General features: G+C 45.3%; 66 non-coding genes across 66 annotated transcripts; 22 read left to right on the top strand and 44 right to left on the bottom strand.

Moving 5' to 3' along the window:
• Positions 1 to 116: 116 nt before the first annotated feature.
• Trnaw-cca (transfer RNA tryptophan (anticodon CCA)) lies at positions 117 to 188 on the bottom strand. The gene has a single exon. It is a non-coding gene; the product is annotated as a tRNA-Trp (tRNA).
• A 118-nt stretch (positions 189 to 306) lies between these two features.
• On the top strand, positions 307 to 378 carry Trnaa-cgc (transfer RNA alanine (anticodon CGC)). Its single transcript has one exon. It is a non-coding gene; the product is annotated as a tRNA-Ala (tRNA).
• Positions 379 to 652: 274 nt separating this feature from the next.
• On the bottom strand, positions 653 to 724 carry Trnac-gca (transfer RNA cysteine (anticodon GCA)). The gene has a single exon. It is a non-coding gene; the product is annotated as a tRNA-Cys (tRNA).
• A 318-nt stretch (positions 725 to 1,042) lies between these two features.
• Trnaw-cca (transfer RNA tryptophan (anticodon CCA)) lies at positions 1,043 to 1,114 on the bottom strand. The gene has a single exon. It is a non-coding gene; the product is annotated as a tRNA-Trp (tRNA).
• Positions 1,115 to 1,232: 118 nt separating this feature from the next.
• On the top strand, positions 1,233 to 1,304 carry Trnaa-cgc (transfer RNA alanine (anticodon CGC)). The gene has a single exon. It is a non-coding gene; the product is annotated as a tRNA-Ala (tRNA).
• A 274-nt stretch (positions 1,305 to 1,578) lies between these two features.
• Positions 1,579 to 1,650, bottom strand: Trnac-gca (transfer RNA cysteine (anticodon GCA)). Its single transcript has one exon. It is a non-coding gene; the product is annotated as a tRNA-Cys (tRNA).
• A 318-nt stretch (positions 1,651 to 1,968) lies between these two features.
• Positions 1,969 to 2,040, bottom strand: Trnaw-cca (transfer RNA tryptophan (anticodon CCA)). Its single transcript has one exon. It is a non-coding gene; the product is annotated as a tRNA-Trp (tRNA).
• Positions 2,041 to 2,158: 118 nt separating this feature from the next.
• On the top strand, positions 2,159 to 2,230 carry Trnaa-cgc (transfer RNA alanine (anticodon CGC)). The gene has a single exon. It is a non-coding gene; the product is annotated as a tRNA-Ala (tRNA).
• Positions 2,231 to 2,504: 274 nt separating this feature from the next.
• Trnac-gca (transfer RNA cysteine (anticodon GCA)) lies at positions 2,505 to 2,576 on the bottom strand. Its single transcript has one exon. It is a non-coding gene; the product is annotated as a tRNA-Cys (tRNA).
• Positions 2,577 to 2,894: 318 nt separating this feature from the next.
• On the bottom strand, positions 2,895 to 2,966 carry Trnaw-cca (transfer RNA tryptophan (anticodon CCA)). The gene has a single exon. It is a non-coding gene; the product is annotated as a tRNA-Trp (tRNA).
• A 118-nt stretch (positions 2,967 to 3,084) lies between these two features.
• Positions 3,085 to 3,156, top strand: Trnaa-cgc (transfer RNA alanine (anticodon CGC)). The gene has a single exon. It is a non-coding gene; the product is annotated as a tRNA-Ala (tRNA).
• Positions 3,157 to 3,430: 274 nt separating this feature from the next.
• On the bottom strand, positions 3,431 to 3,502 carry Trnac-gca (transfer RNA cysteine (anticodon GCA)). The gene has a single exon. It is a non-coding gene; the product is annotated as a tRNA-Cys (tRNA).
• A 318-nt stretch (positions 3,503 to 3,820) lies between these two features.
• Trnaw-cca (transfer RNA tryptophan (anticodon CCA)) lies at positions 3,821 to 3,892 on the bottom strand. The gene has a single exon. It is a non-coding gene; the product is annotated as a tRNA-Trp (tRNA).
• Positions 3,893 to 4,010: 118 nt separating this feature from the next.
• On the top strand, positions 4,011 to 4,082 carry Trnaa-cgc (transfer RNA alanine (anticodon CGC)). Its single transcript has one exon. It is a non-coding gene; the product is annotated as a tRNA-Ala (tRNA).
• A 274-nt stretch (positions 4,083 to 4,356) lies between these two features.
• Positions 4,357 to 4,428, bottom strand: Trnac-gca (transfer RNA cysteine (anticodon GCA)). The gene has a single exon. It is a non-coding gene; the product is annotated as a tRNA-Cys (tRNA).
• Positions 4,429 to 4,746: 318 nt separating this feature from the next.
• Trnaw-cca (transfer RNA tryptophan (anticodon CCA)) lies at positions 4,747 to 4,818 on the bottom strand. Its single transcript has one exon. It is a non-coding gene; the product is annotated as a tRNA-Trp (tRNA).
• A 118-nt stretch (positions 4,819 to 4,936) lies between these two features.
• On the top strand, positions 4,937 to 5,008 carry Trnaa-cgc (transfer RNA alanine (anticodon CGC)). Its single transcript has one exon. It is a non-coding gene; the product is annotated as a tRNA-Ala (tRNA).
• A 274-nt stretch (positions 5,009 to 5,282) lies between these two features.
• On the bottom strand, positions 5,283 to 5,354 carry Trnac-gca (transfer RNA cysteine (anticodon GCA)). The gene has a single exon. It is a non-coding gene; the product is annotated as a tRNA-Cys (tRNA).
• A 318-nt stretch (positions 5,355 to 5,672) lies between these two features.
• On the bottom strand, positions 5,673 to 5,744 carry Trnaw-cca (transfer RNA tryptophan (anticodon CCA)). Its single transcript has one exon. It is a non-coding gene; the product is annotated as a tRNA-Trp (tRNA).
• A 118-nt stretch (positions 5,745 to 5,862) lies between these two features.
• Trnaa-cgc (transfer RNA alanine (anticodon CGC)) lies at positions 5,863 to 5,934 on the top strand. Its single transcript has one exon. It is a non-coding gene; the product is annotated as a tRNA-Ala (tRNA).
• Positions 5,935 to 6,208: 274 nt separating this feature from the next.
• On the bottom strand, positions 6,209 to 6,280 carry Trnac-gca (transfer RNA cysteine (anticodon GCA)). Its single transcript has one exon. It is a non-coding gene; the product is annotated as a tRNA-Cys (tRNA).
• Positions 6,281 to 6,598: 318 nt separating this feature from the next.
• On the bottom strand, positions 6,599 to 6,670 carry Trnaw-cca (transfer RNA tryptophan (anticodon CCA)). Its single transcript has one exon. It is a non-coding gene; the product is annotated as a tRNA-Trp (tRNA).
• Positions 6,671 to 6,788: 118 nt separating this feature from the next.
• Trnaa-cgc (transfer RNA alanine (anticodon CGC)) lies at positions 6,789 to 6,860 on the top strand. Its single transcript has one exon. It is a non-coding gene; the product is annotated as a tRNA-Ala (tRNA).
• A 274-nt stretch (positions 6,861 to 7,134) lies between these two features.
• On the bottom strand, positions 7,135 to 7,206 carry Trnac-gca (transfer RNA cysteine (anticodon GCA)). The gene has a single exon. It is a non-coding gene; the product is annotated as a tRNA-Cys (tRNA).
• A 318-nt stretch (positions 7,207 to 7,524) lies between these two features.
• Trnaw-cca (transfer RNA tryptophan (anticodon CCA)) lies at positions 7,525 to 7,596 on the bottom strand. The gene has a single exon. It is a non-coding gene; the product is annotated as a tRNA-Trp (tRNA).
• Positions 7,597 to 7,714: 118 nt separating this feature from the next.
• Trnaa-cgc (transfer RNA alanine (anticodon CGC)) lies at positions 7,715 to 7,786 on the top strand. Its single transcript has one exon. It is a non-coding gene; the product is annotated as a tRNA-Ala (tRNA).
• Positions 7,787 to 8,060: 274 nt separating this feature from the next.
• Positions 8,061 to 8,132, bottom strand: Trnac-gca (transfer RNA cysteine (anticodon GCA)). Its single transcript has one exon. It is a non-coding gene; the product is annotated as a tRNA-Cys (tRNA).
• Positions 8,133 to 8,450: 318 nt separating this feature from the next.
• On the bottom strand, positions 8,451 to 8,522 carry Trnaw-cca (transfer RNA tryptophan (anticodon CCA)). The gene has a single exon. It is a non-coding gene; the product is annotated as a tRNA-Trp (tRNA).
• A 118-nt stretch (positions 8,523 to 8,640) lies between these two features.
• Trnaa-cgc (transfer RNA alanine (anticodon CGC)) lies at positions 8,641 to 8,712 on the top strand. Its single transcript has one exon. It is a non-coding gene; the product is annotated as a tRNA-Ala (tRNA).
• A 274-nt stretch (positions 8,713 to 8,986) lies between these two features.
• Trnac-gca (transfer RNA cysteine (anticodon GCA)) lies at positions 8,987 to 9,058 on the bottom strand. The gene has a single exon. It is a non-coding gene; the product is annotated as a tRNA-Cys (tRNA).
• A 318-nt stretch (positions 9,059 to 9,376) lies between these two features.
• Trnaw-cca (transfer RNA tryptophan (anticodon CCA)) lies at positions 9,377 to 9,448 on the bottom strand. Its single transcript has one exon. It is a non-coding gene; the product is annotated as a tRNA-Trp (tRNA).
• Positions 9,449 to 9,566: 118 nt separating this feature from the next.
• Positions 9,567 to 9,638, top strand: Trnaa-cgc (transfer RNA alanine (anticodon CGC)). Its single transcript has one exon. It is a non-coding gene; the product is annotated as a tRNA-Ala (tRNA).
• A 274-nt stretch (positions 9,639 to 9,912) lies between these two features.
• Positions 9,913 to 9,984, bottom strand: Trnac-gca (transfer RNA cysteine (anticodon GCA)). The gene has a single exon. It is a non-coding gene; the product is annotated as a tRNA-Cys (tRNA).
• Positions 9,985 to 10,302: 318 nt separating this feature from the next.
• On the bottom strand, positions 10,303 to 10,374 carry Trnaw-cca (transfer RNA tryptophan (anticodon CCA)). The gene has a single exon. It is a non-coding gene; the product is annotated as a tRNA-Trp (tRNA).
• Positions 10,375 to 10,492: 118 nt separating this feature from the next.
• Trnaa-cgc (transfer RNA alanine (anticodon CGC)) lies at positions 10,493 to 10,564 on the top strand. The gene has a single exon. It is a non-coding gene; the product is annotated as a tRNA-Ala (tRNA).
• Positions 10,565 to 10,838: 274 nt separating this feature from the next.
• Trnac-gca (transfer RNA cysteine (anticodon GCA)) lies at positions 10,839 to 10,910 on the bottom strand. Its single transcript has one exon. It is a non-coding gene; the product is annotated as a tRNA-Cys (tRNA).
• A 318-nt stretch (positions 10,911 to 11,228) lies between these two features.
• On the bottom strand, positions 11,229 to 11,300 carry Trnaw-cca (transfer RNA tryptophan (anticodon CCA)). Its single transcript has one exon. It is a non-coding gene; the product is annotated as a tRNA-Trp (tRNA).
• A 118-nt stretch (positions 11,301 to 11,418) lies between these two features.
• Positions 11,419 to 11,490, top strand: Trnaa-cgc (transfer RNA alanine (anticodon CGC)). Its single transcript has one exon. It is a non-coding gene; the product is annotated as a tRNA-Ala (tRNA).
• Positions 11,491 to 11,764: 274 nt separating this feature from the next.
• Trnac-gca (transfer RNA cysteine (anticodon GCA)) lies at positions 11,765 to 11,836 on the bottom strand. The gene has a single exon. It is a non-coding gene; the product is annotated as a tRNA-Cys (tRNA).
• A 318-nt stretch (positions 11,837 to 12,154) lies between these two features.
• Positions 12,155 to 12,226, bottom strand: Trnaw-cca (transfer RNA tryptophan (anticodon CCA)). The gene has a single exon. It is a non-coding gene; the product is annotated as a tRNA-Trp (tRNA).
• Positions 12,227 to 12,344: 118 nt separating this feature from the next.
• Trnaa-cgc (transfer RNA alanine (anticodon CGC)) lies at positions 12,345 to 12,416 on the top strand. The gene has a single exon. It is a non-coding gene; the product is annotated as a tRNA-Ala (tRNA).
• Positions 12,417 to 12,690: 274 nt separating this feature from the next.
• On the bottom strand, positions 12,691 to 12,762 carry Trnac-gca (transfer RNA cysteine (anticodon GCA)). The gene has a single exon. It is a non-coding gene; the product is annotated as a tRNA-Cys (tRNA).
• Positions 12,763 to 13,080: 318 nt separating this feature from the next.
• On the bottom strand, positions 13,081 to 13,152 carry Trnaw-cca (transfer RNA tryptophan (anticodon CCA)). Its single transcript has one exon. It is a non-coding gene; the product is annotated as a tRNA-Trp (tRNA).
• Positions 13,153 to 13,270: 118 nt separating this feature from the next.
• Trnaa-cgc (transfer RNA alanine (anticodon CGC)) lies at positions 13,271 to 13,342 on the top strand. Its single transcript has one exon. It is a non-coding gene; the product is annotated as a tRNA-Ala (tRNA).
• Positions 13,343 to 13,616: 274 nt separating this feature from the next.
• Trnac-gca (transfer RNA cysteine (anticodon GCA)) lies at positions 13,617 to 13,688 on the bottom strand. Its single transcript has one exon. It is a non-coding gene; the product is annotated as a tRNA-Cys (tRNA).
• Positions 13,689 to 14,006: 318 nt separating this feature from the next.
• On the bottom strand, positions 14,007 to 14,078 carry Trnaw-cca (transfer RNA tryptophan (anticodon CCA)). Its single transcript has one exon. It is a non-coding gene; the product is annotated as a tRNA-Trp (tRNA).
• A 118-nt stretch (positions 14,079 to 14,196) lies between these two features.
• Positions 14,197 to 14,268, top strand: Trnaa-cgc (transfer RNA alanine (anticodon CGC)). The gene has a single exon. It is a non-coding gene; the product is annotated as a tRNA-Ala (tRNA).
• A 274-nt stretch (positions 14,269 to 14,542) lies between these two features.
• Trnac-gca (transfer RNA cysteine (anticodon GCA)) lies at positions 14,543 to 14,614 on the bottom strand. Its single transcript has one exon. It is a non-coding gene; the product is annotated as a tRNA-Cys (tRNA).
• Positions 14,615 to 14,932: 318 nt separating this feature from the next.
• On the bottom strand, positions 14,933 to 15,004 carry Trnaw-cca (transfer RNA tryptophan (anticodon CCA)). Its single transcript has one exon. It is a non-coding gene; the product is annotated as a tRNA-Trp (tRNA).
• A 118-nt stretch (positions 15,005 to 15,122) lies between these two features.
• On the top strand, positions 15,123 to 15,194 carry Trnaa-cgc (transfer RNA alanine (anticodon CGC)). Its single transcript has one exon. It is a non-coding gene; the product is annotated as a tRNA-Ala (tRNA).
• Positions 15,195 to 15,468: 274 nt separating this feature from the next.
• On the bottom strand, positions 15,469 to 15,540 carry Trnac-gca (transfer RNA cysteine (anticodon GCA)). The gene has a single exon. It is a non-coding gene; the product is annotated as a tRNA-Cys (tRNA).
• A 318-nt stretch (positions 15,541 to 15,858) lies between these two features.
• Positions 15,859 to 15,930, bottom strand: Trnaw-cca (transfer RNA tryptophan (anticodon CCA)). Its single transcript has one exon. It is a non-coding gene; the product is annotated as a tRNA-Trp (tRNA).
• Positions 15,931 to 16,048: 118 nt separating this feature from the next.
• Trnaa-cgc (transfer RNA alanine (anticodon CGC)) lies at positions 16,049 to 16,120 on the top strand. Its single transcript has one exon. It is a non-coding gene; the product is annotated as a tRNA-Ala (tRNA).
• Positions 16,121 to 16,394: 274 nt separating this feature from the next.
• Trnac-gca (transfer RNA cysteine (anticodon GCA)) lies at positions 16,395 to 16,466 on the bottom strand. Its single transcript has one exon. It is a non-coding gene; the product is annotated as a tRNA-Cys (tRNA).
• Positions 16,467 to 16,784: 318 nt separating this feature from the next.
• Trnaw-cca (transfer RNA tryptophan (anticodon CCA)) lies at positions 16,785 to 16,856 on the bottom strand. The gene has a single exon. It is a non-coding gene; the product is annotated as a tRNA-Trp (tRNA).
• Positions 16,857 to 16,974: 118 nt separating this feature from the next.
• On the top strand, positions 16,975 to 17,046 carry Trnaa-cgc (transfer RNA alanine (anticodon CGC)). Its single transcript has one exon. It is a non-coding gene; the product is annotated as a tRNA-Ala (tRNA).
• A 274-nt stretch (positions 17,047 to 17,320) lies between these two features.
• On the bottom strand, positions 17,321 to 17,392 carry Trnac-gca (transfer RNA cysteine (anticodon GCA)). The gene has a single exon. It is a non-coding gene; the product is annotated as a tRNA-Cys (tRNA).
• Positions 17,393 to 17,710: 318 nt separating this feature from the next.
• On the bottom strand, positions 17,711 to 17,782 carry Trnaw-cca (transfer RNA tryptophan (anticodon CCA)). Its single transcript has one exon. It is a non-coding gene; the product is annotated as a tRNA-Trp (tRNA).
• A 118-nt stretch (positions 17,783 to 17,900) lies between these two features.
• Trnaa-cgc (transfer RNA alanine (anticodon CGC)) lies at positions 17,901 to 17,972 on the top strand. Its single transcript has one exon. It is a non-coding gene; the product is annotated as a tRNA-Ala (tRNA).
• Positions 17,973 to 18,246: 274 nt separating this feature from the next.
• Trnac-gca (transfer RNA cysteine (anticodon GCA)) lies at positions 18,247 to 18,318 on the bottom strand. Its single transcript has one exon. It is a non-coding gene; the product is annotated as a tRNA-Cys (tRNA).
• Positions 18,319 to 18,636: 318 nt separating this feature from the next.
• Trnaw-cca (transfer RNA tryptophan (anticodon CCA)) lies at positions 18,637 to 18,708 on the bottom strand. The gene has a single exon. It is a non-coding gene; the product is annotated as a tRNA-Trp (tRNA).
• Positions 18,709 to 18,826: 118 nt separating this feature from the next.
• Trnaa-cgc (transfer RNA alanine (anticodon CGC)) lies at positions 18,827 to 18,898 on the top strand. The gene has a single exon. It is a non-coding gene; the product is annotated as a tRNA-Ala (tRNA).
• A 274-nt stretch (positions 18,899 to 19,172) lies between these two features.
• Positions 19,173 to 19,244, bottom strand: Trnac-gca (transfer RNA cysteine (anticodon GCA)). The gene has a single exon. It is a non-coding gene; the product is annotated as a tRNA-Cys (tRNA).
• A 318-nt stretch (positions 19,245 to 19,562) lies between these two features.
• Positions 19,563 to 19,634, bottom strand: Trnaw-cca (transfer RNA tryptophan (anticodon CCA)). The gene has a single exon. It is a non-coding gene; the product is annotated as a tRNA-Trp (tRNA).
• A 118-nt stretch (positions 19,635 to 19,752) lies between these two features.
• Trnaa-cgc (transfer RNA alanine (anticodon CGC)) lies at positions 19,753 to 19,824 on the top strand. The gene has a single exon. It is a non-coding gene; the product is annotated as a tRNA-Ala (tRNA).
• Positions 19,825 to 20,098: 274 nt separating this feature from the next.
• Positions 20,099 to 20,170, bottom strand: Trnac-gca (transfer RNA cysteine (anticodon GCA)). Its single transcript has one exon. It is a non-coding gene; the product is annotated as a tRNA-Cys (tRNA).
• Positions 20,171 to 20,412: the final 242 nt, after the last annotated feature.

Genomic DNA, 20,412 nt, shown 5'->3' on the forward strand with positions numbered 1-20,412 from the left:
AAATTGCACTAGTAGCTTTTTTCAAGCAAGTTCTGTTCGTCCGTTCTTTGTAATCGTTTGGTATCTGATTAAACTGACATACTCGCCTATGGCTTTCGTAAACGAAAATTTCATTGTGACCCCGACGTGATTTGAACACGCAACCTTCTGATCTGGAGTCAGACGCGCTACCGTTGCGCCACGGAGTCGACGCTGCTTAGGTCTTGTCATGAATAGGTTCCTCGAAAACTTACTGTACCGTTCAAACCTAAGAAATAATGACAGTAGTATCCAGGAGAGACTCGTCCCAGATGTACTTGCTCTGGCGGGGGTGTAACTCAGTGGTAGAGTGTCTGCTTCGCATGCAGAAAGTCCTGGGTTCAAATCCCAGCTCCTCCAATTTTTGTTTCTCCGTGCAGCAGTACATGAAAACTTTTGCCTATCACCATATTCTATAAAATTCAGTGTACAAGATTCTTCCCCCAAGCAAGTGGATTTCGTACAGTTCGACCTCATGGCGGCAGGACGATGACCTGCAAGACCCTTGGCTGCGATCCTCCCATTGAAATGTTGCTCCAAAGCCTTCGGTATGGCGTGCGGAGTGCATCTCAAACATGTATTTGCAACTCACCGCGACAATCGTCTTTTGTTTTTTCGAGATACTGAAAAATGAAGGGGGCACCCGGGATTGAACCTGGGACCTCTCGATCTGCAGTCGAATGCTCTACGACTGAGCTATACCCCCTTTCACGATCTTCCTATTCCCATAACTTAACGAAAAATATTACACTCTGCCTGGCTAAAGACGTCTAATCGAGCAAAATATCGTGTAATCATTATCTCTCAGTTATATATTAGCGTTAAACGATATAAATATCAAAAATACTAGACACCTCGCGCCTGGAGAAAGTGCGAGTCGGCGCCTTCACCTTAATGTCAGAATGCGAAAATTGCACTAGTAGCTTTTTTCAAGCAAGTTCTGTTCGTCCGTTCTCTGTAATCGTTTGGTATCTGATTAAACTGACATACTCGCCTATGGCTTTCGTAAACGAAAATTTCATTGTGACCCCGACTTGATTTGAACACGCAACCTTCTGATCTGGAGTCAGACGCGCTACCGTTGCGCCACGGAGTCGACGCTGCTTAGGTCTTGTCATGAATAGGTTCCTCGAAAACTTACTGTACCGTTCAAACCTAAGAAATAATGACAGTAGTATCCAGGAGAGACTCGTCCCAGATGTACTTGCTCTGGCGGTGGTGTAACTCAGTGGTAGAGTGTCTGCTTCGCATGCAGAAAGTCCTGGGTTCAAATCCCAGCTCCTCCAATTTTTGTTTCTCCGTGCAGCAGTACATGAAAACTTTTGCCTATCACCATATTCTATAAAATTCAGTGTACAAGATTCTTCCCCCAAGCAAGTGGATTTCGTACAGTTCGACCTCATGGCGGCAGGACGATGACCTGCAAGACCCTTGGCTGCGATCCTCCCATTGAAATGTTGCTCCAAAGCCTTCGGTATGGCGTGCGGAGTGCATCTCAAACATGTATTTGCAACTCACCGCGACAATCGTCTTTTGTTTTTTCGAGATACTGAAAAATGAAGGGGGCACCCGGGATTGAACCGGGGACCTCTCGATCTGCAGTCGAATGCTCTACGACTGAGCTATACCCCCTTTCACGATCTTCCTATTCCCATAACTTAACGAAAAATATTACACTCTGCCTGGCTAAAGACGTCTAATCGAGCAAAATATCGTGTAATCATTATCTCTCAGTTATATATTAGCGTTAAACGATATAAATATCAAAAATACTAGACACCTCGCGCCTGGAGAAAGTGCGAGTCGGCGCCTTCACCTTAATGTCAGAATGCGAAAATTGCACTAGTAGCTTTTTTCAAGCAAGTTCTGTTCGTCCGTTCTTTGTAATCGTTTGGTATCTGATTAAACTGACATACTCGCCTATGGCTTTCGTAAACGAAAATTTCATTGTGACCCCGACGTGATTTGAACACGCAACCTTCTGATCTGGAGTCAGACGCGCTACCGTTGCGCCACGGAGTCGACGCTGCTTAGGTCTTGTCATGAATAGGTTCCTCGAAAACTTACTGTACCGTTCAAACCTAAGAAATAATGACAGTAGTATCCAGGAGAGACTCGTCCCAGATGTACTTGCTCTGGCGGGGGTGTAACTCAGTGGTAGAGTGTCTGCTTCGCATGCAGAAAGTCCTGGGTTCAAATCCCAGCTCCTCCAATTTTTGTTTCTCCGTGCAGCAGTACATGAAAACTTTTGCCTATCACCATATTCTATAAAATTCAGTGTACAAGATTCTTCCCCCAAGCAAGTGGATTTCGTACAGTTCGACCTCATGGCGGCAGGACGATGACCTGCAAGACCCTTGGCTGCGATCCTCCCTTTGAAATGTTGCTCCAAAGCCTTCGGTATGGCGTGCGGAGTGCATCTCAAACATGTATTTGCAACTCACCGCGACAATCGTCTTTTGTTTTTTCGAGATACTGAAAAATAAAGGGGGCACCCGGGATTGAACCGGGGACCTCTCGATCTGCAGTCGAATGCTCTACGACTGAGCTATACCCCCTTTCACGATCTTCCTATTCCCATAACTTAACGAAAAATATTACACTCTGCCTGGCTAAAGACGTCTAATCGAGCAAAATATCGTGTAATCATTATCTCTCAGTTATATATTAGCGTTAAACGATATAAATATCAAAAATACTAGACACCTCGCGCCTGGAGAAAGTGCGAGTCGGCGCCTTCACCTTAATGTCAGAATGCGAAAATTGCACTAGTAGCTTTTTTCAAGCAAGTTCTGTTCGTCCGTTCTTTGTAATCGTTTGGTATCTGATTAAACTGACATACTCGCCTATGGCTTTCGTAAACGAAAATTTCATTGTGACCCCGACGTGATTTGAACACGCAACCTTCTGATCTGGAGTCAGACGCGCTACCGTTGCGCCACGGAGTCGACGCTGCTTAGGTCTTGTCATGAATAGGTTCCTCGAAAACTTACTGTACCGTTCAAACCTAAGAAATAATGACAGTAGTATCCAGGAGAGACTCGTCCCAGATGTACTTGCTCTGGCGGGGGTGTAACTCAGTGGTAGAGTGTCTGCTTCGCATGCAGAAAGTCCTGGGTTCAAATCCCAGCTCCTCCAATTTTTGTTTCTCCGTGCAGCAGTACATGAAAACTTTTGCCTATCACCATATTCTATAAAATTCAGTGTACAAGATTCTTCCCCCAAGCAAGTGGATTTCGTACAGTTCGACCTCATGGCGGCAGGACGATGACCTGCAAGACCCTTGGCTGCGATCCTCCCATTGAAATGTTGCTCCAAAGCCTTCGGTATGGCGTGCGGAGTGCATCTCAAACATGTATTTGCAACTCACCGCGACAATCGTCTTTTGTTTTTTCGAGATACTGAAAAATGAAGGGGGCACCCGGGATTGAACCGGGGACCTCTCGATCTGCAGTCGAATGCTCTACGACTGAGCTATACCCCCTTTCACGATCTTCCTATTCCCATAACTTAACGAAAAATATTACACTCTGCCTGGCTAAAGACGTCTAATCGAGCAAAATATCGTGTAATCATTATCTCTCAGTTATATATTAGCGTTAAACGATATAAATATCAAAAATACTAGACACCTCGCGCCTGGAGAAAGTGCGAGTCGGCGCCTTCACCTTAATGTCAGAATGCGAAAATTGCACTAGTAGCTTTTTTCAAGCAAGTTCTGTTCGTCCGTTCTTTGTAATCGTTTGGTATCTGATTAAACTGACATACTCGCCTATGGCTTTCGTAAACGAAAATTTCATTGTGACCCCGACGTGATTTGAACACGCAACCTTCTGATCTGGAGTCAGACGCGCTACCGTTGCGCCACGGAGTCGACGCTGCTTAGGTTTTGTCATGAATAGGTTCCTCGAAAACTTACTGTACCGTTCAAACCTAAGAAATAATGACAGTAGTATCCAGGAGAGACTCGTCCCAGATGTACTTGCTCTGGCGGGGGTGTAACTCAGTGGTAGAGTGTCTGCTTCGCATGCAGAAAGTCCTGGGTTCAAATCCCAGCTCCTCCAATCTTTGTTTCTCCGTGCAGCAGTACATGAAAACTTTTGCCTATCACCATATTCTATAAAATTCAGTGTACAAGATTCTTCCCCCAAGCAAGTGGATTTCGTACAGTTCGACCTCATGGCGGCAGGACGATGACCTGCAAGACCCTTGGCTGCGATCCTCCCATTGAAATGTTGCTCCAAAGCCTTCGGTATGGCGTGCGGAGTGCATCTCAAACATGTATTTGCAACTCACCGCGACAATCGTCTTTTGTTTTTTCGAGATACTGAAAAATGAAGGGGGCACCCGGGATTGAACCGGGGACCTCTCGATCTGCAGTCGAATGCTCTACGACTGAGCTATACCCCCTTTTACGATCTTCCTATTCCCATAACTTAACGAACAATATTACACTCTGCCTGGCTAAAGACGTCTAATCGAGCAAAATATCGTTTAATCATTATCTCTCAGTTATATATTAGCGTTAAACGATATATATATCAAAAATACTAGACACCTCGCGCCTGGAGAAAGTGCGAGTCGGCGCCTTCACCTTAATGTCAGAATGCGAAAATTGCACTAGTAGCTTTTTTCAAGCAAGTTCTGTTCGTCCGTTCTTTGTAATCGTTTGGTATCTGATTAAACTGACATACTCGCCTATGGCTTTCGTAAACGAAAATTTCATTGTGACCCCGACGTGATTTGAACACGCAACCTTCTGATCTGGAGTCAGACGCGCTACCGTTGCGCCACGGAGTCGACGCTGCTTAGGTCTTGTCATGAATAGGTTCCTCGAAAACTTACTGTACCGTTCAAACCTAAGAAATAATGACAGTAGTATCCAGGAGAGACTCGTCCCAGATGTACTTGCTCTGGCGGGGGTGTAACTCAGTGGTAGAGTGTCTGCTTCGCATGCAGAAAGTCCTGGGTTCAAATCCCAGCTCCTCCAATTTTTGTTTCTCCGTGCAGCAGTACATGAAAACTTTTGCCTATCACCATATTCTATAAAATTCAGTGTACAAGATTCTTCCCCCAAGCAAGTGGATTTCGTACAGTTCGACCTCATGGCGGCAGGACGATGACCTGCAAGACCCTTGGCTGCGATCCTCCCATTGAAATGTTGCTCCAAAGCCTTCGGTATGGCGTGCGGAGTGCATCTCAAACATGTATTTGCAACTCACCGCGACAATCGTCTTTTGTTTTTTCGAGATACTGAAAAATGAAGGGGGCACCCGGGATTGAACCGGGGACCTCTCGATCTGCAGTCGAATGCTCTACGACTGAGCTATACCCCCTTTCACGATCTTCCTATTCCCATAACTTAACGAAAAATATTACACTCTGCCTGGCTAAAGACGTCTAATCGAGCAAAATATCGTGTAATCATTATCTCTCAGTTATATATTAGCGTTAAACGATATATATATCAAAAATACTAGACACCTCGCGCCTGGAGAAAGTGCGAGTCGGCGACTTCACCTTAATGTCAGAATGCGAAAATTGCACTAGTAGCTTTTTTCAAGCAAGTTCTGTTCGTCCGTTCTCTGTAATCGTTTGGTATCTGATTAAACTGACATACTCGCCTATGGCTTTCGTAAACGAAAATTTCATTGTGACCCCGACGTGATTTGAACACGCAACCTTCTGATCTGGAGTCAGACGCGCTACCGTTGCGCCACGGAGTCGACGCTGCTTAGGTCTTGTCATGAATAGGTTCCTCGAAAACTTACTGTACCGTTCAAACCTAAGAAATAATGACAGTAGTATCCAGGAGAGACTCGTCCCAGATGTACTTGCTCTGGCGGGGGTGTAACTCAGTGGTAGAGTGTCTGCTTCGCATGCAGAAAGTCCTGGGTTCAAATCCCAGCTCCTCCAATTTTTGTTTCTCCGTGCAGCAGTACATGAAAACTTTTGCCTATCACCATATTCTATAAAATTCAGTGTACAAGATTCTTCCCCCAAGCAAGTGGATTTCGTACAGTTCGACCTCATGGCGGCAGGACGATGACCTGCAAGACCCTTGGCTGCGATCCTCCCATTGAAATGTTGCTCCAAAGCCTTCGGTATGGCGTGCGGAGTGCATCTCAAACATGTATTTGCAACTCACCGCGACAATCGTCTTTTGTTTTTTCGAGATACTGAAAAATGAAGGGGGCACACGGGATTGAACCGGGGACCTCTCGATCTGCAGTCGAATGCTCTACGACTGAGCTATACCCCCTTTCACGATCTTCCTATTCCCATAACTTAACGAAAAATATTACACTCTGCCTGGCTAAAGACGTCTAATCGAGCAAAATATCGTGTAATCATTATCTCTCAGTTATATATTAGCGTTAAACGATATAAATATCAAAAATACTAGACACCTCGCGCCTGGAGAAAGTGCGAGTCGGCGCCTTCACCTTAATGTCAGAATGCGAAAATTGCACTAGTAGCTTTTTTCAAGCAAGTTCTGTTCGTCCGTTCTTTGTAATCGTTTGGTATCTGATTAAACTGACATACTCGCCTATGGCTTTCGTAAACGAAAATTTCATTGTGACCCCGACGTGATTTGAACACGCAACCTTCTGATCTGGAGTCAGACGCGCTACCGTTGCGCCACGGAGTCGACGCTGCTTAGGTCTTGTCATGAATAGGTTCCTCGAAAACTTACTGTACCGTTCAAACCTAAGAAATAATGACAGTAGTATCCAGGAGAGACTCGTCCCAGATGTACTTGCTCTGGCGGGGGTGTAACTCAGTGGTAGAGTGTCTGCTTCGCATGCAGAAAGTCCTGGGTTCAAATCCCAGCTCCTCCAATTTTTGTTTCTCCGTGCAGCAGTACATGAAAACTTTTGCCTATCACCATATTCTATAAAATTCAGTGTACAAGATTCTTCCCCCAAGCAAGTGGATTTCGTACAGTTCGACCTCATGGCGGCAGGACGATGACCTGCAAGACCCTTGGCTGCGATCCTCCCATTGAAATGTTGCTCCAAAGCCTTCGGTATGGCGTGCGGAGTGCATCTCAAACTTGTATTTGCAACTCACCGCGACAATCGTCTTTTGTTTTTTCGAGATACTGAAAAATGAAGGGGGCACCCGGGATTGAACCGGGGACCTCTCGATCTGCAGTCGAATGCTCTACGACTGAGCTATACCCTCTTTCACGATCTTTCTATTCCCATAACTTAACGAAAAATATTACACTCTGCCTGGCTAAAGACGTCTAATCGAGCAAAATATCGTGTAATCATTATCTCTCAGTTATATATTAGCGTTAAACGATATAAATATCAAAAATACTAGACACCTCGCGCCTGGAGAAAGTGCGAGTCGGCGCCTTCACCTTAATGTCAGAATGCGAAAATTGCACTAGTAGCTTTTTTCAAGCAAGTTCTGTTCGTCCGTTCTTTGTAATCGTTTGGTATCTGATTAAACTGACATACTCGCCTATGGCTTTCGTAAACGAAAATTTCATTGTGACCCCGACGTGATTTGAACACGCAACCTTCTGATCTGGAGTCAGACGCGCTACCGTTGCGCCACGGAGTCGACGCTGCTTAGGTCTTGTCATGAATAGGTTCCTCGAAAACTTACTGTACCGTTCAAACCTAAGAAATAATGACAGTAGTATCCAGGAGAGACTCGTCCCAGATGTACTTGCTCTGGCGGGGGTGTAACTCAGTGGTAGAGTGTCTGCTTCGCATGCAGAAAGTCCTGGGTTCAAATCCCAGCTCCTCCAATTTTTGTTTCTCCGTGCAGCAGTACATGAAAACTTTTGCCTATCACCATATTCTATAAAATTCAGTGTACAAGATTCTTCCCCCAAGCAAGTGGATTTCGTACAGTTCGACCTCATGGCGGCAGGACGATGACCTGCAAGACCCTTGGCTGCGATCCTCCCATTGAAATGTTGCTCCAAAGCCTTCGGTATGGCGTGCGGAGTGCATCTCAAACATGTATTTGCAACTCACCGCGACAATCGTCTTTTGTTTTTTCGAGATACTGAAAAATGAAGGGGGCACCCGGGATTGAACCGGGGACCTCTCGATCTGCAGTCGAATGCTCTACGACTGAGCTATACCCCCTTTCACGATCTTCCTATTCCCATAACTTAACGAAAAATATTACACTCTGCCTGGCTAAAGACGTCTAATCGAGCAAAATATCGTGTAATCATTATCTCTCAGTTATATATTAGCGTTAAACGATATAAATATCAAAAATACTAGACACCTCGCGCCTGGAGAAAGTGCGAGTCGGCGCCTTCACCTTAATGTCAGAATGCGAAAATTGCACTAGTAGCTTTTTTCAAGCAAGTTCTGTTCGTCCGTTCTTTGTAATCGTTTGGTATCTGATTAAACTGACATACTCGCCTATGGCTTTCGTAAACGAAAATTTCATTGTGACGCCGACGTGATTTGAACACGCAACCTTCTGATCTGGAGTCAGACGCGCTACCGTTGCGCCACGGAGTCGACGCTGCTTAGGTCTTGTCATGAATAGGTTCCTCGAAAACTTACTGTACCGTTCAAACCTAAGAAATAATGACAGTAGTATCCAGGAGAGACTCGTCCCAGATGTACTTGCTCTGGCGGGGGTGTAACTCAGTGGTAGAGTGTCTGCTTCGCATGCAGAAAGTCCTGGGTTCAAATCCCAGCTCCTCCAATTTTTGTTTCTCCGTGCAGCAGTACATGAAAACTTTTGCCTATCACCATATTCTATAAAATTCAGTGTACAAGATTCTTCCCCCAAGCAAGTGGATTTCGTACAGTTCGACCTCATGGCGGCAGGACGATGACCTGCAAGACCCTTGGCTGCGATCCTCCCATTGAAATGTTGCTCCAAAGCCTTCGGTATGGCGTGCGGAGTGCATCTCAAACATGTATTTGCAACTCACCGCGACAATCGTCTTTTGTTTTTTCGAGATACTGAAAAATGAAGGGGGCACCCGGGATTGAACCGGGGACCTCTCGATCTGCAGTCGAATGCTCTACGACTGAGCTATACCCCCTTTCACGATCTTCCTATTCCCATAACTTAACGAAAAATATTACACTCTGCCTGGCTAAAGACGTCTAATCGAGCAAAATATCGTGTAATCATTATCTCTCAGTTATATATTAGCGTTAAACGATATAAATATCAAAAATACTAGACACCTCGCGCCTGGAGAAAGTGCGAGTCGGCGCCTTCACCTTAATGTCAGAATGCGAAAATTGCACTAGTAGCTTTTTTCAAGCAAGTTCTGTTCGTCCGTTCTCTGTAATCGTTTGGTATCTGATTAAACTGACATACTCGCCTATGGCTTTCGTAAACGAAAATTTCATTGTGACCCCGACGTGATTTGAACACGCAACCTTCTGATCTGGAGTCAAACGCGCTACCGTTGCGCCACGGAGTCGACGCTGCTTAGGTCTTGTCATGAATAGGTTCCTCGAAAACTTACTGTACCGTTCAAACCTAAGAAATAATGACAGTAGTATCCAGGAGAGACTCGTCCCAGATGTACTTGCTCTGGCGGGGGTGTAACTCAGTGGTAGAGTGTCTGCTTCGCATGCAGAAAGTCCTGGGTTCAAATCCCAGCTCCTCCAATTTTTGTTTCTCCGTGCAGCAGTACATGAAAACTTTTGCCTATCACCATATTCTATAAAATTCAGTGTACAAGATTCTTCCCCCAAGCAAGTGGATTTCGTACAGTTCGACCTCATGGCGGCAGGACGATGACCTGCAAGACCCTTGGCTGCGATCCTCCCATTGAAATGTTGCTCCAAAGCCTTCGGTATGGCGTGCGGAGTGCATCTCAAACATGTATTTGCAACTCACCGCGACAATCGACTTTTGTTTTTTCGAGATACTGAAAAATGAAGGGGGCACCCGGGATTGAACCGGGGACCTCTCGATCTGCAGTCGAATGCTCTACGACTGAGCTATACCCCCTTTCACGATCTTCCTATTCCCATAACTTAACGAAAAATATTACACTCTGCCTGGCTAAAGACGTCTAATCGAGCAAAATATCGTGTAATCATTATCTCTCAGTTATATATTAGCGTTAAACGATATAAATATCAAAAATACTAGACACCTCGCGCCTGGAGAAAGTGCGAGTCGGCGCCTTCACCTTAATGTCAGAATGCGAAAATTGCACTAGTAGCTTTTTTCAAGCAAGTTCTGTTCGTCCGTTCTCTGTAATCGTTTGGTATCTGATTAAACTGACATACTCGCCTATGGCTTTCGTAAACGAAAATTTCATTGTGACCCCGACGTGATTTGAACACGCAACCTTCTGATCTGGAGTCAGACGCGCTACCGTTGCGCCACGGAGTCGACGCTGCTTATGTCTTGTCATGAATAGGTTCCTCGAAAACTTACTGTACCGTTCAAACCTAAGAAATAATGACAGTAGTATCCAGGAGAGACTCGTCCCAGATGTACTTGCTCTGGCGGGGGTGTAACTCGGTGGTAGAGTGTCTGCTTCGCATGCAGAAAGTCCTGTGTTCAAATCCCAGCTCCTCCAATTTTTGTTTCTCCGTGCAGCAGTACATGAAAACTTTTGCCTATCACCATATTCTATAAAATTCAGTGTACAAGATTCTTCCCCCAAGCAAGTGGATTTCGTACAGTTCGACCTCATGGCGGCAGGACGATGACCTGCAAGACCCTTAGCTGCGATCCTCCCATTGAAATGTTGCTCCAAAGCCTTCGGTATGGCGTGCGGAGTGCATCTCAAACATGTATTTGCAACTCACCGCGACAATCGTCTTTTGTTTTTTCGAGATACTGAAAAATGAAGGGGGCACCCGGGATTGAACCGGGGACCTCTCGATCTGCAGTCGAATGCTCTACGACTGAGCTATACCCCCTTTCACGATCTTCCTATTCCCATAACTTAACGAAAAATATTACACTCTGCCTGGCTAAAGACGTCTAATCGAGCAAAATATCGTGTAATCATTATCTCTCAGTTATATATTAGCGTTAAACGATATAAATATCAAAAATACTAGACACCTCGCGCCTGGAGAAAGTGCGAGTCGGCGCCTTCACCTTAATGTCAGAATGCGAAAATTGCACTAGTAGCTTTTTTCAAGCAAGTTCTGTTCGTCCGTTCTTTGTAATCGTTTGGTATCTGATTAAACTGACATACTCGCCTATGGCTTTCGTAAACGAAAATTTCATTGTGACCCCGACGTGATTTGAACACGCAACCTTCTGATCTGGAGTCAGACGCGCTACCGTTGCGCCACGGAGTCGACGCTGCTTAGGTCTTGTCATGAATAGGTTCCTCGAAAACTTACTGTACCGTTCAAACCTAAGAAATAATGACAGTAGTATCCAGGAGAGACTCGTCCCAGATGTACTTGCTCTGGCGGGGGTGTAACTCAGTGGTAGAGTGTCTGCTTCGCATGCAGAAAGTCCTGGGTTCAAATCCCAGCTCCTCCAATTTTTGTTTCTCCGTGCAGCAGTACATGAAAACTTTTGCCTATCACCATATTCTATAAAATTCAGTGTACAAGATTCTTCCCCCAAGCAAGTGGATTTCGTACAGTTCGACCTCATGGCGGCAGGACGATGACCTGCAAGACCCTTGGCTGCGATCCTCCCATTGAAATGTTGCTCCAAAGCCTTCGGTATGGCGTGCGGAGTGCATCTCAAACATGTATTTGCAACTCACCGCGACAATCGTCTTTTGTTTTTTCGAGATACTGAAAAATGAAGGGGGCACCCGGGATTGAACCGGGGACCTCTCGATCTGCAGTCGAATGCTCTACGACTGAGCTATACCCCCTTTCACGATCTTCCTATTCCCATAACTTAACGAAAAATATTACACTCTGCCTGGCTAAAGACGTCTAATCGAGCAAAATATCGTGTAATCATTATCTCTCAGTTATATATTAGCGTTAAACGATATAAATATCAAAAATACTAGACACCTCGCGCCTGGAGAAAGTGCGAGTCGGCGCCTTCACCTTAATGTCAGAATGCGAAAATTGCACTAGTAGCTTTTTTCAAGCAAGTTCTGTTCGTCCGTTCTTTGTAATCGTTTGGTATCTGATTAAACTGACATACTCGCCTATGGCTTTCGTAAACGAAAATTTCATTGTGACCCCGACGTGATTTGAACACGCAACCTTCTGATCTGGAGTCAGACGCGCTACCGTTGCGCCACGGAGTCGACGCTGCTTAGGTCTTGTCATGAATAGGTTCCTCGAAAACTTACTGTACCGTTCAAACCTAAGAAATAATGACAGTAGTATCCAGGAGAGACTCGTCCCAGATGTACTTGCTCTGGCGGGGGTGTAACTCAGTGGTAGAGTGTCTGCTTCGCATGCAGAAAGTCCTGGGTTCAAATCCCAGCTCCTCCAATTTTTGTTTCTCCGTGCAGCAGTACATGAAAACTTTTGCCTATCACCATATTCTATAAAATTCAGTGTACAAGATTCTTCCCCCAAGCAAGTGGATTTCGTACAGTTCGACCTCATGGCGGCAGGACGATGACCTGCAAGACCCTTGGCTGCGATCCTCCCATTGAAATGTTGCTCCAAAGCCTTCGGTATGGCGTGCGGAGTGCATCTCAAACATGTATTTGCAACTCACCGCGACAATCGTCTTTTGTTTTTTCGAGATACTGAAAAATGAAGGGGGCACCCGGGATTGAACCGGGGACCTCTCGATCTGCAGTCGAATGCTCTACGACTGAGCTATACCCCCTTTCACGATCTTCCTATTCCCATAACTTAACGAAAAATATTACACTCTGCCTGGCTAAAGACGTCTAATCGAGCAAAATATCGTGTAATCATTATCTCTCAGTTATATATTAGCGTTAAACGATATAAATATCAAAAATACTAGACACCTCGCGCCTGGAGAAAGTGCGAGTCGGCGCCTTCACCTTAATGTCAGAATGCGAAAATTGCACTAGTAGCTTTTTTCAAGCAAGTTCTGTTCGTCCGTTCTCTGTAATCGTTTGGTATCTGATTAAACTGACATACTCGCCTATGGCTTTCGTAAACGAAAATTTCATTGTGACCCCGACGTGATTTGAACACGCAACCTTCTGATCTGGAGTCAGACGCGCTACCGTTGCGCCACGGAGTCGACGCTGCTTAGGTCTTGTCATGAATAGGTTCCTCGAAAACTTACTGTACCGTTCAAACCTAAGAAATAATGACAGTTGTATCCAGGAGAGACTCGTCCCAGATGTACTTGCTCTGGCGGGGGTGTAACTCAGTGGTAGAGTGTCTGCTTCGCATGCAGAAAGTCCTGGGTTCAAATCCCAGCTCCTCCAATTTTTGTTTCTCCGTGCAGCAGTACATGAAAACTTTTGCCTATCACCATATTCTATAAAATTCAGTGTACAAGATTCTTCCCCCAAGCAAGTGGATTTCGTACAGTTCGACCTCATGGCGGCAGGACGATGACCTGCAAGACCCTTGGCTGCGATCCTCCCATTGAAATGTTGCTCCAAAGCCTTCGGTATGGCGTGCGGAGTGCATCTCAAACATGTATTTGCAACTCACCGCGACAATCGACTTTTGTTTTTTCGAGATACTGAAAAATGAAGGGGGCACCCGGGATTGAACCGGGGACCTCTCGATCTGCAGTCGAATGCTCTACGACTGAGCTATACCCCCTTTCACGATCTTCCTATTCCCATAACTTAACGAAAAATATTACACTCTGCCTGGCTAAAGACGTCTAATCGAGCAAAATATCGTGTAATCATTATCTCTCAGTTATATATTAGCGTTAAACGATATAAATATCAAAAATACTAGACACCTCGCGCCTGGAGAAAGTGCGAGTCGGCGCCTTCACCTTAATGTCAGAATGCGAAAATTGCACTAGTAGCTTTTTTCAAGCAAGTTCTGTTCGTCCGTTCTCTGTAATCGTTTGGTATCTGATTAAACTGACATACTCGCCTATGGCTTTCGTAAACGAAAATTTCATTGTGACCCCGACGTGATTTGAACACGCAACCTTCTGATCTGGAGTCAGACGCGCTACCGTTGCGCCACGGAGTCGACGCTGCTTAGGTCTTGTCATGAATAGGTTCCTCGAAAACTTACTGTACCGTTCAAACCTAAGAAATAATGACAGTAGTATCCAGGAGAGACTCGTCCCAGATGTACTTGCTCTGGCGGGGGTGTAACTCGGTGGTAGAGTGTCTGCTTCGCATGCAGAAAGTCCTGTGTTCAAATCCCAGCTCCTCCAATTTTTGTTTCTCCGTGCAGCAGTACATGAAAACTTTTGCCTATCACCATATTCTATAAAATTCAGTGTACAAGATTCTTCCCCCAAGCAAGTGGATTTCGTACAGTTCGACCTCATGGCGGCAGGACGATGACCTGCAAGACCCTTAGCTGCGATCCTCCCATTGAAATGTTGCTCCAAAGCCTTCGGTATGGCGTGCGGAGTGCATCTCAAACATGTATTTGCAACTCACCGCGACAATCGTCTTTTGTTTTTTCGAGATACTGAAAAATGAAGGGGGCACCCGGGATTGAACCGGGGACCTCTCGATCTGCAGTCGAATGCTCTACGACTGAGCTATACCCCCTTTCACGATCTTCCTATTCCCATAACTTAACGAAAAATATTACACTCTGCCTGGCTAAAGACGTCTAATCGAGCAAAATATCGTGTAATCATTATCTCTCAGTTATATATTAGCGTTAAACGATATAAATATCAAAAATACTAGACACCTCGCGCCTGGAGAAAGTGCGAGTCGGCGCCTTCACCTTAATGTCAGAATGCGAAAATTGCACTAGTAGCTTTTTTCAAGCAAGTTCTGTTCGTCCGTTCTTTGTAATCGTTTGGTATCTGATTAAACTGACATACTCGCCTATGGCTTTCGTAAACGAAAATTTCATTGTGACCCCGACGTGATTTGAACACGCAACCTTCTGATCTGGAGTCAGACGCGCTACCGTTGCGCCACGGAGTCGACGCTGCTTAGGTCTTGTCATGAATAGGTTCCTCGAAAACTTACTGTACCGTTCAAACCTAAGAAATAATGACAGTAGTATCCAGGAGAGACTCGTCCCAGATGTACTTGCTCTGGCGGGGGTGTAACTCAGTGGTAGAGTGTCTGCTTCGCATGCAGAAAGTCCTGGGTTCAAATCCCAGCTCCTCCAATTTTTGTTTCTCCGTGCAGCAGTACATGAAAACTTTTGCCTATCACCATATTCTATAAAATTCAGTGTACAAGATTCTTCCCCCAAGCAAGTGGATTTCGTACAGTTCGACCTCATGGCGGCAGGACGATGACCTGCAAGACCCTTGGCTGCGATCCTCCCATTGAAATGTTGCTCCAAAGCCTTCGGTATGGCGTGCGGAGTGCATCTCAAACATGTATTTGCAACTCACCGCGACAATCGTCTTTTGTTTTTTCGAGATACTGAAAAATGAAGGGGGCACCCGGGATTGAACCGGGGACCTCTCGATCTGCAGTCGAATGCTCTACGACTGAGCTATACCCCCTTTCACGATCTTCCTATTCCCATAACTTAACGAAAAATATTACACTCTGCCTGGCTAAAGACGTCTAATCGAGCAAAATATCGTGTAATCATTATCTCTCAGTTATATATTAGCGTTAAACGATATAAATATCAAAAATACTAGACACCTCGCACCTGGAGAAAGTGCGAGTCGGCGCCTTCACCTTAATGTCAGAATGCGAAAATTGCACTAGTAGCTTTTTTCAAGCAAGTTCTGTTCGTCCGTTCTCTGTAATCGTTTGGTATCTGATTAAACTGACATACTCGCCTATGGCTTTCGTAAACGAAAATTTCATTGTGTCCCCGACGTGATTTGAACACGCAACCTTCTGATCTGGAGTCAGACGCGCTACCGTTGCGCCACGGAGTCGACGCTGCTTAGGTCTTGTCATGAATAGGTTCCTCGAAAACTTACTGTACCGTTCAAACCTAAGAAATAATGACAGTAGTATCCAGGAGAGACTCGTCCCAGATGTACTTGCTCTGGCGGGGGTGTAACTCGGTGGTAGAGTGTCTGCTTCGCATGCAGAAAGTCCTGGGTTCAAATCCCAGCTCCTCCAATTTTTGTTTCTCCGTGCAGCAGTACATGAAAACTTTTGCCTATCACCATATTCTGTAAAATTCAGTGTGCAAGATTCTTCCCCCAAGCAAGTGGATTTCGTACAGTTCGACCTCATGGCGGCAGGACGATGACCTGCAAGACCCTTGGCTGCGATCCTCCCATTGAAATGTTGCTCCAAAGCCTTCGGTATGGCGTGCGGAGTGCATCTCAAACATGTATTTGCAACTCACCGCGACAATCGTCTTTTGTTTTTTCGAGATACTGAAAAATGAAGGGGGCACCCGGGATTGAACCGGGGACCTCTCGATCTGCAGTCGAATGCTCTACGACTGAGCTATACCCCCTTTCACGATCTTCCTATTCCCATAACTTAACGAAAAATATTACACTCTGCCTGGCTAAAGACGTCTAATCGAGCAAAATATCGTGTAATCATTATCTCTCAGTTATATATTAGCGTTAAACGATATAAATATCAAAAATACTAGACACCTCGCGCCTGGAGAAAGTGCGAGTCGGCGCCTTCACCTTAATGTCAGAATGCGAAAATTGCACTAGTAGCTTTTTTCAAGCAAGTTCTGTTCGTCCGTTCTTTGTAATCGTTTGGTATCTGATTAAACTGACATACTCGCCTATGGCTTTCGTAAACGAAAATTTCATTGTGACCCCGACGTGATTTGAACACGCAACCTTCTGATCTGGAGTCAGACGCGCTACCGTTGCGCCACGGAGTCGACGCTGCTTAGGTCTTGTCATGAATAGGTTCCTCGAAAACTTACTGTACCGTTCAAACCTAAGAAATAATGACAGTAGTATCCAGGAGAGACTCGTCCCAGATGTACTTGCTCTGGCGGGGGTGTAACTCAGTGGTAGAGTGTCTGCTTCGCATGCAGAAAGTCCTGGGTTCAAATCCCAGCTCCTCCAATTTTTGTTTCTCCGTGCAGCAGTACATGAAAACTTTTGCCTATCACCATATTCTATAAAATTCAGTGTACAAGATTCTTCCCCCAAGAAAGTGGATTTCGTACAGTTCGACCTCATGGCGGCAGGACGATGACCTGCAAGACCCTTGGCTGCGATCCTCCCATTGAAATGTTGCTCCAAAGCCTTCGGTATGGCGTGCGGAGTGCATCTCAAACATGTATTTGCAACTCACCGCGACAATCGTCTTTTGTTTTTTCGAGATACTGAAAAATGAAGGGGGCACCCGGGATTGAACCGGGGACCTCTCGATCTGCAGTCGAATGCTCTACGACTGGGCTATACCCCCTTTCACGATCTTCCTATTCCCATAACTTAACGAAAAATATTACACTCTGCCTGGCTAAAGACGTCTAATCGAGCAAAATATCGTGTAATCATTATCTCTCAGTTATATATTAGCGTTAAACGATATAAATATCAAAAATACTAGACACCTCGCGCCTGGAGAAAGTGCGAGTCGGCGCCTTCACCTTAATGTCAGAATGCGAAAATTGCACTAGTAGCTTTTTTCAAGCAAGTTCTGTTCGTCCGTTCTTTGTAATCGTTTGGTATCTGATTAAACTGACATACTCGCCTATGGCTTTCGTAAACGAAAATTTCATTGTGACCCCGACGTGATTTGAACACGCAACCTTCTGATCTGGAGTCAGACGCGCTACCGTTGCGCCACGGAGTCGACGCTGCTTAGGTCTTGTCATGAATAGGTTCCTCGAAAACTTACTGTACCGTTCAAACCTAAGAAATAATGACAGTAGTATCCAGGAGAGACTCGTCCCAGATGTACTTGCTCTGGCGGGGGTGTAACTCAGTGGTAGAGCGTCTGCTTCGCATGCAGAAAGTCCTGGGTTCAAATCCCAGCTCCTCCAATTTTTGTTTCTCCGTGCAGCAGTACATGAAAACTTTTGCCTATCACCATATTCTATAAAATTCAGTGTACAAGATTCTTCCCCCAAGCAAGTGGATTTCGTACAGTTCGACCTCATGGCGGCAGGACGATGACCTGCAAGACCCTTGGCTGCGATCCTCCCATTGAAATGTTGCTCCAAAGCCTTCGGTATGGCGTGCGGAGTGCATCTCAAACGTGTATTTGCAACTCACCGCGACAATCGTCTTTTGTTTTTTCGAGATACTGAAAAATGAAGGGGGCACCCGGGATTGAACCGGGGACCTCTCGATCTGCAGTCGAATGCTCTACGACTGAGCTATACCCCCTTTCACGATCTTCCTATTCCCATAACTTAACGAAAAATATTACACTCTGCCTGGCTAAAGACGTCTAATCGAGCAAAATATCGTGTAATCATTATCTCTCAGTTATATATTAGCGTTAAACGATATAAATATCAAAAATACTAGACACCTCGCGCCTGGAGAAAGTGCGAGTCGGCGCCTTCACCTTAATGTCAGAATGCGAAAATTGCACTAGTAGCTTTTTTCAAGCAAGTTCTGTTCGTCCGTTCTTTGTAATCGTTTGGTATCTGATTAAACTGACATACTCGCCTATGGCTTTCGTAAACGAAAATTTCATTGTGACCCCGACGTGATTTGAACACGCAACCTTCTGATCTGGAGTCAGACGCGCTATCGTTGCGCCACGGAGTCGACGCTGCTTAGGTCTTGTCATGAATAGGTTCCTCGAAAACTTACTGTACCGTTCAAACCTAAGAAATAATGACAGTAGTATCCAGGAGAGACTCGTCCCAGATGTACTTGCTCTGGCGGGGGTGTAACTCAGTGGTAGAGTGTCTGCTTCGCATGCAGAAAGTCCTGGGTTCAAATCCCAGCTCCTCCAATTTTTGTTTCTCCGTGCAGCAGTACATGAAAACTTTTGCCTATCACCATATTCTATAAAATTCAGTGTACAAGATTCTTCCCCCAAGCAAGTGGATTTCGTACAGTTCGACCTCATGGCGGCAGGACGATGACCTGCAAGACCCTTGGCTGCGATCCTCCCATTGAAATGTTGCTCCAAAGCCTTCGGTATGGCGTGCGGAGTGCATCTCAAACGTGTATTTGCAACTCACCGCGACAATCGTCTTTTGTTTTTTCGAGATACTGAAAAATGAAGGGGGCACCCGGGATTGAACCGGGGACCTCTCGATCTGCAGTCGAATGCTCTACGACTGAGCTATACCCCCTTTCACGATCTTCCTATTCCCATAACTTAACGAAAAATATTACACTCTGCCTGGCTAAAGACGTCTAATCGAGCAAAATATCGTGTAATCATTATCTCTCAGTTATATATTAGCGTTAAACGATATAAATATCAAAAATACTAGACACCTCGCGCCTGGAGAAAGTGCGAGTCGGCGCCTTCACCTTAATGTCAGAATGCGAAAATTGCACTAGTAGCTTTTTTCAAGCAAGTTCTGTTCGTCCGTTCTTTGTAATCGTTTGGTATCTGATTAAACTGACATACTCGCCTATGGCTTTCGTAAACGAAAATTTCATTGTGACCCCGACGTGATTTGAACACGCAACCTTCTGATCTGGAGTCAGACGCGCTACCGTTGCGCCACGGAGTCGACGCTGCTTAGGTCTTGTCATGAATAGGTTCCTCGAAAACTTACTGTACCGTTCAAACCTAAGAAATAATGACAGTAGTATCCAGGAGAGACTCGTCCCAGATGTACTTGCTCTGGCGGGGGTGTAACTCAGTGGTAGAGTGTCTGCTTCGCATGCAGAAAGTCCTGGGTTCAAATCCCAGCTCCTCCAATTTTTGTTTCTCCGTGCAGCAGTACATGAAAACTTTTGCCTATCACCATATTCTATAAAATTCAGTGTACAAGATTCTTCCCCCAAGCAAGTGGATTTCGTACAGTTCGACCTCATGGCGGCAGGACGATGACCTGCAAGACCCTTGGCTGCGATCCTCCCATTGAAATGTTGCTCCAAAGCCTTCGGTATGGCGTGCGGAGTGCATCTCAAACATGTATTTGCAACTCACCGCGACAATCGTCTTTTGTTTTTTCGAGATACTGAAAAATGAAGGGGGCACCCGGGATTGAACCGGGGACCTCTCGATCTGCAGTCGAATGCTCTACGACTGAGCTATACCCCCTTTCACGATCTTCCTATTCCCATAACTTAACGAAAAATATTACACTCTGCCTGGCTAAAGACGTCTAATCGAGCAAAATATCGTGTAATCATTATCTCTCAGTTATATATTAGCGTTAAACGATATAAATATCAAAAATACTAGACACCTCGCGCCTGGAGAAAGTGCGAGTCGGCGCCTTCACCTTAATGTCAGAATGCGAAAATTGCACTAGTAGCTTTTTTCAAGCAAGTTCTGTTCGT

The sequence above is a fragment of the Schistocerca cancellata genome, chromosome 3, assembly GCF_023864275.1.
Source record: "Schistocerca cancellata isolate TAMUIC-IGC-003103 chromosome 3, iqSchCanc2.1, whole genome shotgun sequence".
NCBI lineage: Eukaryota > Metazoa > Arthropoda > Insecta > Orthoptera > Acrididae > Schistocerca > Schistocerca cancellata.